At 44.2% G+C, this 9,146-nt stretch overlaps 1 long non-coding RNA gene across 2 annotated transcripts in view; it reads right to left on the bottom strand.

Annotated features, from left to right (window-relative positions):
• Positions 1-5,838: 5,838 nt before the first annotated feature.
• Positions 5,839-9,146, bottom strand: part of LOC122189564 — a 5,028-nt gene continuing 1,720 nt past the window's right edge. For both annotated transcript variants that reach the window (XR_006181857.1, XR_006181856.1), the window contains exon 3: positions 5,839-7,176. This is a non-coding gene — a long non-coding RNA (uncharacterized LOC122189564). The remainder of the gene's footprint in view (positions 7,177-9,146) is intronic.

Raw genomic sequence — 9,146 nt, 5'->3', positions numbered from 1 at the left:
CCTTCCTTCCTTCCTTCCTTCCTTCCTTCCTTCCTTCCTTCCTTCCTCTTCCATTCTGATCCCTTATTCTTATGCTTAGCTGAGTAACACCATTGAAATATGCAAAAGCCAGCCTCCACAATTTCCTCATGCAGCAAAAAAAATATATATATATTAAAAATTATGGTGTGTAACCATACAGTATTCTGATTCATTTTATAGACGGTCTCCAGGAAGTGTAGAGCAGTGCAATGGAGCATGAGGATGAATCTCAGTACTGTCTGAAGAAAGGATGTTTAAGGGCTAACCCATTTCACAGATGCAAGGTATAAAACATTAGTAAAAATTTTTGAATGCAATATTACAAAGATGCATTTCATGTACATTTAAAGCGTTTTCATCATGGAGCTTCTGCCAACAAAATAACTGTTACATCTTACTTTCCTAATTGATAACTAATTGCTTCTTATATCACTGGTAGTGATGTGTTGTTGGATCCTTTAAGGCTGACAGATTACTATAGACACAATACTGGAGTTCTTTAAGAACACTTATGAGAACATCTTTGAAATGTCTTTATTAAAAGCAATAGCATCTTTTCTAAATGGTGGATGGCAGCTGGCTGTGTGCCCTCACAGCCCAGAAAGCCAGTAGAATCCTGGGCTGCATTCAAAGCAGTGCATCCAGGAGGGTGACAGAGGGGATCTGCCTCTCTGCTCTGTGCTATGGACCTCATCTGGAGCACTGTGTCCAGATGTGGAGTCCTCAGTATAGGAGAAACATGGACCTGTTGGAACACATCCAGAGAAGAGCCACAAAGATGATCGAAAGGATGGAACAACTCTATTCAAAGGACAGACTGAGAGAACTCACTGCAGGACTGTTCAGCCTGGGGAAAAGAAGGATCTGGGGAGAGCTCAGAGCAACTTTGAGGTGTCTATGGGTGGATATAAGAAACAAGGGAACAGACTGTTGGTCTGTTGTGATAGGACAAGGGGAAATTGTTTCAAATAAAAGAGGGGAGATTTAAACTGGATGTGAGGAAAAAGCTTTTTTATAAGCTATCCTTATATAGTAAGGATAGTCAGGCACTGGAAGAATTGCCCAGAGAGGTGGTGGATGCTCCATCCCTGCAGACGCTTAAGGTCAGGCTGGACAGGGCTCTGAGCACCTGATGGAGCTGTGGGTGTCCCTGTTCATTGCTGGGGAGTTCAACCAGATGGCCTTTGGAAGGGTCCCTTCCAACTCTAAAGATTCTGATTCTGTGATTAAATGGAAGAAATCAGTGTCAGTGTATGAATTTGGAGAATGTGTTGCTGGATAGTGAGGATGTTTTATTTGGAATCAGTGACCTGAGCTCCCAACACAGCCAATTAAGTCATCTACACTCAAACCCTTGTATTAAAAAACAAAGAAAACAGCTTGAACACATAGTCCACTCTAGACTGTCATTTGCTTCAGGGAGCAGGGTATCCCTTGATATTTGCCAAGAAATGTGACTCATTTTAGGATCGTAAGAGGTTCAGTGTACAGGAAGAAGAGCACATGCATAGACACACAAACAAGTATTTCCACTCAGGCTTTACAGGGCATCTAATTCTCATGGGCATTGACTCAGAAGCTTGACTTAATAACACAGATGGCTGGAAAGCCCATACATCCTCTGCCTACTGTTGCAGTGTGATTTGCCTATTTTTGTGCATGAGATACTAACCAGTCCTTGCTTAGCAAAGTCATGAATGCTGTCAGAAGAACTCCTCAGGCGTAAATGGAAAAGCTACAGATGTAATGAAATAATTTGTCAGTGTGGATGGGGATAAGAGGTTGTAGGAAGTTTTGTTTGCTGTTTAGAAGAACTCAACTTACTTTTACTACCCCCTGGCTTGAAAGGATAGGAAAAACTAGAAGGCACAAAAGGGAAATAAAATACATTGCTTGCTCATTAGCAGAAAGAAACAACTCAGAAAGCTGTCCAACAGATGCTCTCCAAACCACTTGTAGTTCTGAAGAGACCAGAAAGGAGCATGCGATTTCTCTTTTGGAAATTTGTACCCAGATGACAGACGTGCACTTGCACAAAGCCAGACAAAATAAATCATTTTTTTTTTAATTAAAATATTAATGATCTTGCAGTGATTTTGTAACAGTTTTTTTTTTTTTCCTTTGTGCTGAAGGAGGCCAGAAAGTTTTTCATCCATCACAACTCTTTCTTTTCTAAATAGCAGACAATAGGAGAATATAAAATTAACCATTTCTCCACCTGTGTCTCGAACTCAGAAGGCTGGGCAGATATCTGATGGGTAGCTTCCAGCTGAAGAGTACAGCTTCATCAAAACTGATAATGCAGAGTGTGGAAACCTGAAAAGAATGGGTTTCCTGGATAGCATGGCTCCTCCACTTCTTGGCATCTTCCTTGGCTACTCATTGATAAATAAGGTATCTGAAGGGACATTTCTCAGGCTGTGAAATGCCCCCACTCAACAGATATCCTTAGAGCATGCATCAGTTTTCTGAGCAACACAATTCAGTAAATAACTCTCTCAAGATTGATTGTAATAAGAAAGCTTGAGTTTTGCAAAGGAAAAATTATAACCTGCTCCATATAAAATTTAGAACGGGCGATTTTGACCCAAACCAAATTTGATATTAGGAACAATTTCTTCTCAGAAAGAGTGGTAATGCAGTGGCACAGGCTGCCCCGGGAGATGGTGCAGTCACCATCCCTGGAGGTGTTTAAGAACAGTAGAGATGTGGCACTGTGTGACGTGGTCAGTGGGCACAGTGGGGTTGGGTTGGGGTTGCATGTGATGGTTCGGGTCTCTTCCAACCCAAATTATTCTATGAAAAACAGAAGGCAAACATCAATTCCTGCTTTTTTAGGCAGGAAATCTCATACTTGTCTCTGCTTCCACAAAGCATGGAGATAATTGTGTCAGGTGTCCCAAGAACTGTTGCTTCCTTCTGCTGTCTAAGGCTGAAGAGCTACTCCTTGTCACTATAACATTGAACATCCCTTCCACAGTAGGAAAAAAGCATCTCCTTCACAACAAGGCTTCCCATCAAAATTTGTAGGCTTGATTGTCTGAGAATATGTTGTTCCTTATGGCTGACTTGCTGCTAAAAGTGTTCACAGATACAAAGAGCCCAATAAAAGTATTTGATACAGCAAATTCTCAGCTACAAAGCATTATTCTTCAACTCAGCCACTACCATTATCTATGAACTGTTGCCAGCAATGAACAAGAGACTGCACGCCAACTTGTAAAATCTGCATGGTTGTCTAGAATGTGGCTTGTCTTTCACATTGCTGTCATCAGTGTCTGACTGTGCTCACACCCACTGTTTGGTCTCTATAAACATTCAGCAAGCATCAATGAATTTCAGTGAGTGCCATTTTTTCCTCATGGGGGAATTCAATGACATTCTTTTGCTTCATATGCACTTCTATGTCAGACATTATTTTGTCAATACCTCTCTACTGTTGTCTGTCACATGGCAACAAAATTTAATGGGATGTTGGTGGGAAGGTTCAATCTCTACTGCCATATTACCAACATCTACCTCTGACATTGTGGTCTTTCCCTGGACTGGGCTACAATCCTATTCAGGACAAAGGCTGAGGATCTTCCTGTACTCTCTGAGGAACCAAATGAAAGATTTCATTCAGTGCACCCAGCACACCCAGCAAGCTGGAGCAGCCTCACAAAGAGAGCTTGTTCCCATCTCACCACCAGCTCTGCAGGTTTCAGGCCATCACCTCTGAGCTGAAATGGACTGAGCACTTTGGGGAAAGCTTTACCCCCAGGGGAAAAAGCAGCTCAGAGAACGTGAGGCTGCTCATGAGAGTCCCTCACATGCTTCCCACACGCTCAGTCCAACAAGTTGGATGGAGATCAACAAAGCTTTATGAGGGCAAGATGATACTTGCTGGCGTGCGGTACCAGGGAACAGGTTACAAGCTCAGCAACTGCAAAATAAACAAACAAACAAATAAATAAATATGATTAAAGAAAAAAAGAAAAAAACATCAGAAATTATCTCATCCTTCCCCTATCTGACTCAGCAAGGATCTCTCACGGCTATCGATAAGCAGACTCTGGCTTCTGACATCCTGTTTTGCACCCTGCCTGGTATCAGGTGGGGGCTGATTGCTCCAGTCTGATCTCCGGAATAGAAAGTAAACAAAAATGAATAAATAAACACGCCAATTAATTAATTAGTGATGGTAATTGAAATGGAGACTAAAAATCATGAAAATAAAAGATAGAACCAATTATTACTTACAAAGAAGGCTTTATCTGGCAGCGAAAGTCGCAGTCTCGAGGGTCCCTCCAGATGTGCAGTTGATGCTGCTCTATCCTGCAGTACGCCCAGCTTCAGGCCCTTTCCCACAGGCTCTAAAAGAAATCTGAAAAGCAACAGGCTCCTGCTACAGCCAGACTCCTCCAGCTGTTGTGGATCCAGGACGGTCCATCAAAGCTGCCTCGATGGATGCCAGCAGAGGATCTGGCCCACTCATTTACATTCACGACTCCGTGGCGCAGCTGGCAGCTGTGAAAGGGCTCATTTGGAAGGCAGCGTGGCTGGGATCAACATCACTTAAGTGATAATCTGCTAATCAGGGCTTCTTCTGTCGGGAGTAATGCTCCCACCTCGTCTTTCCCTGCTGGCAGTTTTCTCCCACAAAGCTTGCCAAATCATTTTAGCTCCTGGCTGTTTTGGAGGGGTTTTCCTTGCTCACCTCCCAACTGGAGTTTGCCCTTGGTTCTGGCCCTGCATTGGATGACAACACACACACACAGAAAAAGAAGAAAGATCGATTCAAGCCCAGGTGTGCTGCTAGGGACATCCAGTCTGCCATGTGACTGGCAGGAATGGAGAGAGAGGTCTGGGGTTTTTTAGGAGCAAAAAAAGATCTTGTGCATATGGAGAAAAGTGAGGAGGTTTGAGGCACTCACTTCTCCTTTAGGACAGGAATGCTGTTGCTCGTTGCTCTGCAGATTATCACTGAAACAGCTAAGCTGTGGAGAGCCACAGGCAGAGCAACCATATATGAAAAGTGCTGTGAAATTTTCCAGGTTGCTGTTTTGAAAGAAGGAGCTAATAAATAACAAAAGTCCCTCACTAGGAAGAGAAAAATAGAGAATAAGCCAGAAATGGCACCAGTTGCTGCTCTGCAGGGAAAAGCCCAGGGCTCTGATCTCAATTCCACTTGGTTTATCTGGGTCCAAAGCATCAGCCTACAGCAAGGAGAATAACAGAGGTGGGATAAGGCAAGAGCACATGTTGCTTTGTAGAGCCTGTCTGCCCCACCTTATCTGTATGAAAACACAACCAAATGGATGCCAAGCCTATTGCTGATGAGGATTGTCCTTCACCTACTTGCATACCCTGAGCTCCTTTTGTACAGCTTGTTTCAGCTAAAGGTCACTGTATGAAGCCACTGACAATTGTGTTCTACTGCTGACTTTGTTAGCCCATCTGGCCTGCTTCAGATGCAAAATGCCTTTGGGTTCACAAGTCACCTCCTACAGTCCTTTGTCTACCTTAACCCAAGACCTCAACCCCACATGCCTCATCTCTCTCTTTTCCCAAACCATTTACAGCTCTGTGATCTTTCTGACACATTCTCTGCATCTTCTCATGTAGGGCACCCAGCCCCACCGTGTTGACTTTGCCCCATTTACTGAATCACCTTGTAAACCATCCTGCAGGGCATTAGAGGAGTTGACCACATCTATGACCCCATCTATGACCACATATCATAAGCATTTCTGTGTACTTAAAGAAGTAAAGAGCCTTTGCAGAGAAATGTAATTAAAATTTTATTCATTTATTTATTTTTGAATTTATCCTGTACAGAAAAATCTATTTATTACTATTTTTTATTTCATACCACTCAGAGGATGGGGTTTAGAAGAAATTGAAACAAAACAGAAGAGAAAGCTGCTGAAAACCAAAATACTGTCCCAGGAAGTGTTTTAATAGCTTTGACTCTCACCCTCACTCTTCTTGAGCATTTGTTTTTTTGTGAGTACAAAAAGCCTATTTTCCTTATTCTGACATTCATTTCCAAAGCAGCCCTGTTCCTTGAGTGCTGGATGCTAATGGAGAAAGCCATTGAATCATAGAACAGCTTAGGCTGAAAACATCCTCAAAGGTCATCCAGTCCTAACCCTGGGCTATGAGCAGGTTTACCACCCACCAGATCAAGCCCCATCCAACCTGGCCTTGAGCACCTCCAGAGGTGGAGCGTCCACAGCTTCTCTGGGCTTTTCATCTGGCTTCTCATTTTGCAGTGTGAGAATTTTTCACCCTGGGTTTTGTCCACGAGACCCAGAGCAGATGTTTTCTTAAAGAGCCAACAAAGAAGCCATCACACACAGCTTCCAGTCATCTCAGCCAAGAGTTACGACTTCAGCTTTGTACAGTGTCAATTACACTTCTATTCTACTCCTTCTCCTCTCTGACCATGTAAAAATAGAACGTTGACAGCAAAATTCTGCTCTTTACAACACATGCAACAAAAATGGCCAGAAATTCATCATGGCTATCTGGCTAAATGCACAAACGCAACGTGTCCAAAGCTGCTGCTTGTATATTTTGGCCTTGACTGCAAACAAAACACCAGCAATAGCCAAGTGAAAACAGAGCAGAAAAGGCTGTCTCACCCTTGGTGACACTCGGTCATTGGACTGGCTTCTTGCACAATGAGGGATTTTTGCAGCGTGGCTGTCAACCCCATCCATGTCAGACCTTTCCCTCCCCTGATCAAAGGCTTTGGCTGATGTAAGTCGTGATGTTTCACTGAACCTGAGTGACCCAGAAGAGAAAGGACAAGAGGTGTTTTATCCAGGCTGGGATCTCATCTCCACCAGAAGGGAAACATTCATCCAGCTGGAAGGAGGAGATGTTTATTATTAGGCCATGTAAAAGTTAGCTACAATACAGAGCCAATTCACAAGAGCAATAATTCCTGGTCAAAACCATAGCCAGTTTAGATTGATTATGTATTTTTTTTATGATGTTTTACATCAGTGGGAGGATCTAAACATTTTGGTTTGTTGTAAGATGTTAGAGAAACTCAGTTCAACACGTGCCATACCCAAGGGTCTCCTTAAAATAGCAACATTACAAAGGCTTCTTTTAGTGCCGCATTCCTTCTGGGTTCATTATGCACACATTCATGGATGCAATCTGAAAGAAAAACAAAACAAAACTTAGATGTCCAAATTACCTTTGCCTTGACATAAAAAAGATGCCTGGAACAGATCTGCAGGAGAATGGAGTCCTGTGCCCTCCAGTGGGAAGAGACCAGACAAACAACAGCAGGCATCTGGACATGCAGAAGAGCTCATCTCTCTCTCAGAGGTCTGCAGAGAGGGAAAGAGTTGCCTTGCAACCTTGGCTGAGAGAACACACAATGTCTGGAGATGAATAGAGACGATAAAAGCATCTTCCTGGGACACAGCCCCCAAAAATGAGCAAACTCAGCTGTTTCTTGTTTGGCCTCGCATAAATCAGAATTTCCAATAGCGGTAGGACCTAAAAGCAGAGGGCCTGATCCTCAGCACCCAATGAGTCAGGATGAGAAAGAGAGAACCTTTTCACATGGGGAAAGAAGCGGGCAGTTTGCTTGGGAAGAGAAGTGCTGGGATGATGCAGATTGGGAAATTCTCACATGTTCTCCTCTGGTGCCTGACTGGGAGCTCCAGCCTTGGTTTAGGCCTTAAGGCATGCCAGGGGAGGTTCAGGTTGGATGTTAGGAAACATCCTTTCACCAAAGAAGTGGTGATGCATTGGCACAGGCTGCCCAGGAAGGTGGTGGGGTCACCATCCCTGCAGGTGTTCCAGAACCATGGAGATGTGGCACTGAGGGATGTGGGCAGTGGGCATGGTGGGGTGCGTTGGGGTTGGTGATCTCAGAGGTCTTTTCCAAACTTCTATTTCTATTTCTAAAAATTCTATGATTGTTTGATTCACTGTGGCTTTAGAGGGACCTCAGCCATACAGTCCAACTGCTCAGCACCCACAAGCCTGCTCTGCTCACCTCTTCTGTCCTCACTCCTATCTTGCACAGAGCCATGGGAGCTGGCTTACATCCTCTACTTGAGGAAACTCCTCTTTAGAGCTGCATTTGATGCTCATGACTCCAAAGACCTGCAGCCCTTGCAACTCCTATCCTCCCAGAAAAGAGCAACGAAGCAGACTGCTGTAATTGGATTTAGGGAATCTTATTGTATTGGATTTACTTTGTTTGTAGATAACAGGGATCCAGAAGAACATCCGTCATAGTCTTGGTGGCCATAAGATTGGGGTTCTGCTGGGCCGACTTTGAGCTGGGGCTGGAGGGAGGGAACAGTTTCCTTCTTGCACAGCTTCAGCAGTTTCTGCCTTTAATCATTAAATGATTGGATGGAGAAATTACCAGCCTAAAGACATCCCTGGCCCAGTCCCAACACTGGATACAGGGGAGTAACCAAAGTCTGGATGTCTCCTAAACCCTATCAGATCCTGTTTTATTTTACACCACCTCTGTGTAACAGAGGGAGAGGTGGGGAGTAATGCAACCTATGAACAAAACTATTGCTTCTTCTCTCTTTCCCACCCAAATAATAATAACAAAAAACAACAAAAGAGATGCTATGGGGCCCATGAAACTTTGCAGCAGAGTTGTTTGGTTTTTTTTTCTTTCCCCTCTTCTTCTCAGAAAAGACTATAGAGCCCCAGGTACACATTTGCTCAGTTTGCCCCACACTAAAACACATGCAGACACTCAGTTCCCACCAGGGATGAAGGCTGTCCCACCCCTTCAGGTTGAGCAGACTGGAGAGAAGTGAGCCAACAGCCCCCTCAAAATGAAACAAAATGAAGTAAAGCAGCAGAGGTGGAAATACCTTCCCCAGGATTCCCCTTCAAGAACCTCCTTTTTGAAACCCCTCCCCCAGGAACTATATTTGTAATCCCTACGTGGGGCATAAATTTGGGAACAGCGTGGATGAGGGGCAGTGAGGCAGACTGATGGTGTTGGGGTGGATGGGGGGGTTGGGGGGAGGGGGGAGAGGTTTGGCTTCATCGCTTTTAAATCCTTCATCCCAAACCTTCGCGTGGGTGCCCCCTTCAGCACGCATTGCCCAACCGGAGAGCAGGGGGTGGGACGGGGGGGG

The sequence above is a fragment of the Lagopus leucura genome, unplaced genomic scaffold (genome assembly GCF_019238085.1).
Source record: "Lagopus leucura isolate 7727_CA_CO unplaced genomic scaffold, USGS_WTPT01 Super-Scaffold_100157, whole genome shotgun sequence".
Classification (NCBI taxonomy): Eukaryota; Metazoa; Chordata; class Aves; order Galliformes; family Phasianidae; genus Lagopus; species Lagopus leucura.
This window is presented reverse-complemented; position numbering and strand designations above follow the sequence as displayed.